Here is a 6,000-nt window from a genome sequence, read left to right on the forward strand (position 1 = left end):
CAGCATTTTATGGAGCCCGAAGGTACTCCGTAACCTAGCATACAAAATTCCCATAGGCGTTCTTTTCAGTTTATTAAGTTTGTCTGCGGCCGGGTTAAACGGCATTTCAGCAAAACACAAAATAATTATACAAAATGAGTAAAATTAATAATTCAACAGCATCATAATGCACAGTATCGAATTGCAACACAATATGTGGAACCTCTAATGGGCTACCTGGAAAAGTCCATTAACGGAATTATGCAAAGCAGGAGCTCTAATGCGCGAATGGCTGACTAACGTTATGCACAGATCTCTCACACTGAATTTAATAACATTCTCATTAATGCTTCACGACATACATGACACAGTTAATTCCGTGACCTTATGCAATGTGGATCAATATGGCCGGAAATCTGATCTGCCCGACAACTTTCAGTGAGCGTCTCCCGCGTCGAATTTTAAACGAATCTGTCCAACGGTTTACGCGCTGACAGACGGACAGACACAACCTTCACATATAAGACATACAATTGAATACAAACTGTGAGGCACGTCAGCAACGACTCATGTAACTTAGTACGTAACGTGAACCGGCAATTCTTTTCGTCGCCCAACCAGCAGTTCGGGCTCTGAGACTGACGCACGTCGCCGTCGGCTTGCCTCGCACTCCCTCTTCGGATTAAATAAAACGCCCGTACAGATGTGAGAGGCAGAAGCAGGTGACGAGTAAGATCACACAATTAGAGAGTTCAATGTTTCAGCCAGAGACATTGCACGGTGGCCCAAAAGTCAGTCAAGTACACTAAATACTTTACTAGCAACCGCGGCGATACCGTTCCGTAAACTTGACTCTCACGTTTAAATCTGAACATTCCCGTCAATACGGGAGAATATTTTAGGCTGACCCACTTTTGAGACATTCTGTACGTAAATTTCAACTGATTCTCCTAAAAACAGCGGTGATTTAAGTAAACATCAAAGCGAAATTACCGCCAGAACAGTGAGCACTGTGGTGATAGGAACGATACTTCTCCAGATAACGTTAGGTTCGAGGTTCCACAGCGGTGACTATGAAGGGTTCCATTTTCTGGGATGTGACGCCTTCACATTCAGGGACAAAGTGTACGCCAAGCAAGAAAAAATCATGAAGAAGACAGCTGAAGTGGAAGCGATATTTTCCTCCGAAATACCGTCTGATCACAGAGGATAGATGAAACGCTTCTCCAATTCAGCTTCGCACTTTGAACGGTTCCAAGCGTTTCCTTGGGCATTCATCCACACTTCAATGACAGTACCTGCCTCAGAAGTAGACACGCAACGCTGCGACCGTTTCAGTTCCGCTGTCACTACAGTCCATGGTCTGGGTGCTAACTGCCTTTAACTCTGATGACATTTAAGAACTGAGTTCCTACCCGACAGAAAACACACACCATCTCCATTACAAAGGCCAGCCTGTTAATGCTGTTTGGGAGAATAATCACGGTTTGCTGTCAGAACCGCAAGGAACACATAAATACACTGTGTGGGCAAGATGAAGATTTCTATAGCAACCACTGCGCCTTGATGCTTTACAGGCTAACGCTCACGCGCTATCTACTGCCCTTGCTACAAGCCGGAATGTCGCGGGTTCGATTCCTGATGTAATTGGATTTTTCAGTTGATCTGATCCTTCCAGCCGCACTATGGCCCTGGGGTCGACTCAGCCGCTAACAGAAATGTGTACCAGGAATCTTCCCGGGGGTAATGGGCAGCCAGTCAGTAAGGCTGACAGCATTACCGCCATCTGTGAGCCGACAGTCTAGAAAATGTGGGACTCGACGTCTCACAACCCTATGGGCCTCCTCAACCTGTTGCAAGAATAGCTCTACCCTTTTTACCTTTACAGCCCAACGCTTACGGAAGTGCTGAATCGAGAGATCGTAACCTGGAGACAACACAAAGGAAGTGGACTCTTACAGGGGGCGGAACAAACCTTTCTGACTGGCCAGTACAAGGCGCAGCGTTAACATTTCATTACGCCTATGTTTATTTAATTATAATTTATTTAATGTCACTGACGGTGAGTTGGAGAAGTCGTGGAAGGTAACAGTTGTACCCTAATTCGAAGTATTACCAGCGGCATTTGCATGGAGGCACTAACGAAAACCACAAAACACTGCAATCAGGATGTCAACCGGGCACCTTCAGAACACGAAGAATGTTACATAAAAAAACAAACTCCGTGGTTTTAGTCCGCAAGCTAACTATACCGACCGAGTGACAGCCGTTTCTCAGAGAAGAAGTTAGTGCTAACTTTGGCGGATAGAGAGTGTCCAGTGGTCAGCGCAACGAATCCCCACGGCCGTTAATCTCGGTTTTCTAGACCGGAGCCGCTATTTCCTTGAAATAGTTCCTCAGTTATCCTCATGAGACTGAGTGGACCCCGTTCCAGACCCACTGCTTCTCAGAAAATCTGGTAGCGCTGGGAATCCTCACCACTAGACCACAGAGGCGGTCATGATGTAACATCCGTCAATGTATACATATCAAACAGCCGCAGGTTAGAGTCGCTGTTGGACCACCCTATAAGCGAAAGTAAGGGCGGGCCGTCAGTATACTGCGGGCCACTGGTTAGTGACCGCCAATATGCGAAAGGTCCCATCTGAAGGTTCAAGAGCTCAGAGCAGTAGTACAGCGTAAGGTCCGTGTGGTCACACTACTTGAATACGGGGACCAGTAAGCACCGGTTGCCCCCAGCAGAATTTTGGATCATCACCATCTCGAACAAGAGAAACATGGGCCCTATCCACGTAAAACGTAACAGCTGACAATGAAGGGGCGCGCCTGGACGGAGCAAACCATCTAGCCTATAGGGTGTGGTTATTTGGCGGAGGGAGACAGAAAATAGAGCAATGTTTTAGCAGGGGAAAGAGATTGAGAAAGTGGAAAGCGAATTGCTAACAGGAGGAGCAACAGAAATTATCTTCTCTGACACTGAATGTAAGTTGCAGAGTGTTTCTTACCTTCTATACGGTCCTGATTGGGCAGCAGAATATCCGGCGATTTTGCATTGGAAGGGATAATCCAATAGGCTCACACACACTCACAGATACTCGACACGACCAATAACAATGCTGTTTTAGTTCTACGTAATTTTTATCCTCCGATAACTTGCTTATACGAGATACTTCGTAAGTAGAACAAACCACAACTTTTGTTCTAAAAATAGGCGATGTTCCAAGAGCTAGTAACTGTATTCACACGTCCGTTAGTTACAACAGTGAAGCTATCGGACGTTTCGGCAGTTGAACAACATGTATCATTCCGCAACTGGAACTGAAACATACGTCTTGCTTTAAAAAGTACTTGAACTTCAAATCACATCACATATGGAAATTATTCGTTATGTGTTAGAAAAGTAATTTATATTTTGCGTCTCTGCATATATCGAAATTGAAAATAACAAACCCAGCCTTCAAAAGATGTCACCAACCCATAAATCTACAGCTGTAATTGTTAAAAATAAATACATAATTGAAAAATTACCTCATATTTCTAACAAAATATGAATCGATGCTTTCACAATTTATAATTTTATTACAAAGATGTTTTGCTGTATTTGTCGCAAGTTCAAAGACTAGTACTTCACTAACTCGTTAGTCCGTAGGCCAGAAGTGGAAACTGTGAAGTCATGAGATTAAATTTCTCAAATTAAAATGTTCCGTGGTTTTATTTTTTGTTATGAATTAGAAATAACGAAAATAATACGCATGTCTCTGATAAGTATCATTTTAACAAAGTAATTTTAGAACTGCATATGTATCTCTCAATATTATTCGAGACAACACTACACCGTCCTGTTCACAACGAGCCACAAGAAACCGGGTGATTACAACTAAACACTGAAACAACACCAACGAAACAACAATGTTCATTTATATCCAATTTGTCTTCTTTATGTGTTAAGATATTTGAAAGCCATTTTACCGTTTGCAGACTCTCGTACTAAAACCTATCGCGGTTCGTATAACACGCCGAACAAATTCGCGAGAAGTTTGCACAATATCACTACAAGATGGTGGCAGATGTGACGGCGAGGCGCACAGCCCGCAGAAATGCACTACAATTCTACACCGAAATGAAGCTGCAGATATCACAAACCAAACGGTTTTCTCTAACAGCAGCTGAACATAACAACAAGCATCCCATCCGTGTGCTTCAGGCTTCAGGAAAAGGAATGAAAACACTAAAACAAACAGCATTTACACCGACGGTGTTTCCGTCAGATTTCACACGGCGCAACAACTGGCGATCACACACAGCGCTCGGCCCACTGTCACCACAACAAAAACTCAGAAGCAAGCAACTGAACTTGTCTCGTCCGACACGCTTCCCTCTTCTGAGTACACAATTCTCTGCTGGGTGAGATTCCTTTTCGACAAACAGGTTCCCTGCCACCATACTAGCAACATCACTATGTTGGAGATCCTGGTTTCAACTGTCAGACCCCATCGCACTCAGCACTACCCCCGCCATCTTCCGATAGGCGCCAGAAGCGTCGCATTTTCCGTCATGGCCGCCGTTCAATAACGATATGAAACGGACGCTATACTCTCTGACCCAAAATTGTTTGTTGTGTCCCTGAAATTGTACATTAGAATGTTTTGTGACTAAACAAGACATACAGACCCTACGACTCTCATTCCATTAGTAAGCATTTGAAAACATCCAACATACAAATAGAACAATGGTCGTGCAGTCCTGACATGCGCAGTAGGTGGACGGCGCTACTGAAACCCACCCTCCAGTTTCTCCATCACTGTCAGAGAGAGGAGAGAAGGATAGAAGTAGGACGAAAGGATAGAGGGAGGAAAAATCAATAACAGTCTCTTTCCTGACCCTTTCTGTCACATTACATAGCTGCGTTCTCTTCTAACGAGCATGTGACGCTCTCACTTCCATTGCAATATGCTCACCTCAATAAGTCACGTCTGCAATTGAGCTATGTAGCCTCAGTAAGAATCGCATACGGTCCCGTCAACTTACTTATAAGCCAATTCGCACGGAGGGCCCTCAGTTAATGAGCTCACACAGCTACCTCGGCAAAATGTTTCCCACCGTCGCTACACGGCGTCGAATGGCAGGGTGATCAGTAAACAACGAATTGAAATGAAAATGGCCTCAGCACGGAGTTTTCCTGGAGGGACTGGGGAAACCCCGCTAAGAACTTCAATAAGGATAACCAGCCTCCACAGCAAGATCTGAACCCGGGACTTGGCAATTCCCAGCACGAGGACTACTTGGTACACAGGCGGGGGAATTCCACTTGTACGCGGTTCCAACCTACGGCTGGGTCCAGAGGACCACAAGCAAACCTACAACACTGATGGTTCTCAGTGATTGGTCTTGGAATATTTAACGACATTTCTTCAGTCACATGTGTTACTCAGAGTCCAATGATAGTTCGAATGTGCGAAAGACGGAAGGGAATGAAGTATCCGGGGCCGACATTATGCACTATGCCAGGAGGAAAACCACGGAACAATCCATCACAATATCCGGCCCAACAACGAAAATCTAACCGCTGCCTCCCGAATACAAAGCAATAAAAAGGTCACACGTGCTGTTTCGATATTATCGCCCGTCTTGTTGTCGTGCAGTCCTTGAGATGCTAACAGTCGCTTAGCTACTAGAGAAATCCCTTTGTAGGATATTGGTGGGAAAGCCAGCTGGAAGAGACCTCTGGGAAGACCAGGATGTAGGTGGGTGGGCAATACTAAAATGGGTCTTAGGGAGACAGGATGGGATGGGTCTGGGTCAGGATAGGGACAGGTGGAGGGCTCTTGTGAACACGGTAATGAACCTTCGGGTTCCATAAAATGCTGGGGAGTTTTTGAGAAGCTGCACAATTGGCGGCTTCTCAAGAAGGGCTCGGCTCCGAGTGAGTCATGTAACCCGGAAGCTCACCCCGGGCCAGATACATCACTCCGAAACATCACCCAAGACACTTCTTGCATTCAGGTTTTGAGACAGAATTTT

The 6,000-nt window shown here is 45.1% G+C and overlaps 1 protein-coding gene across 3 annotated transcripts in view; it reads right to left on the reverse strand.

Annotated features, from left to right (window-relative positions):
- The window catches only part of LOC111861229 (inactive rhomboid protein 1), a 118,339-nt gene extending 113,803 nt beyond the window's left edge, over window positions 1-4,536 (reverse strand). Inside the window, exons 1-2 of one of the 3 annotated variants that reach the window (XM_023845625.2) lie at window positions 3,508-4,536; window positions 2,985-3,297 (exon numbers count right to left, since the gene is read on the reverse strand). The gene's annotated coding sequence lies outside the window, so the exon portion shown is untranslated. Of the gene's footprint in view, window positions 1-2,984 lie in introns of all 3 variants that reach the window. The other 2 variants (XM_023845624.2, XM_023845627.2) reach the window with 2 other exon arrangements.
- Window positions 4,537-6,000: the final 1,464 nt, after the last annotated feature.

The sequence above is a fragment of the Cryptotermes secundus genome, unplaced genomic scaffold (genome assembly GCF_002891405.2).
Source record: "Cryptotermes secundus unplaced genomic scaffold, Csec_1.0 scaffold2516, whole genome shotgun sequence".
Classification (NCBI taxonomy): Eukaryota; Metazoa; Arthropoda; class Insecta; order Blattodea; family Kalotermitidae; genus Cryptotermes; species Cryptotermes secundus.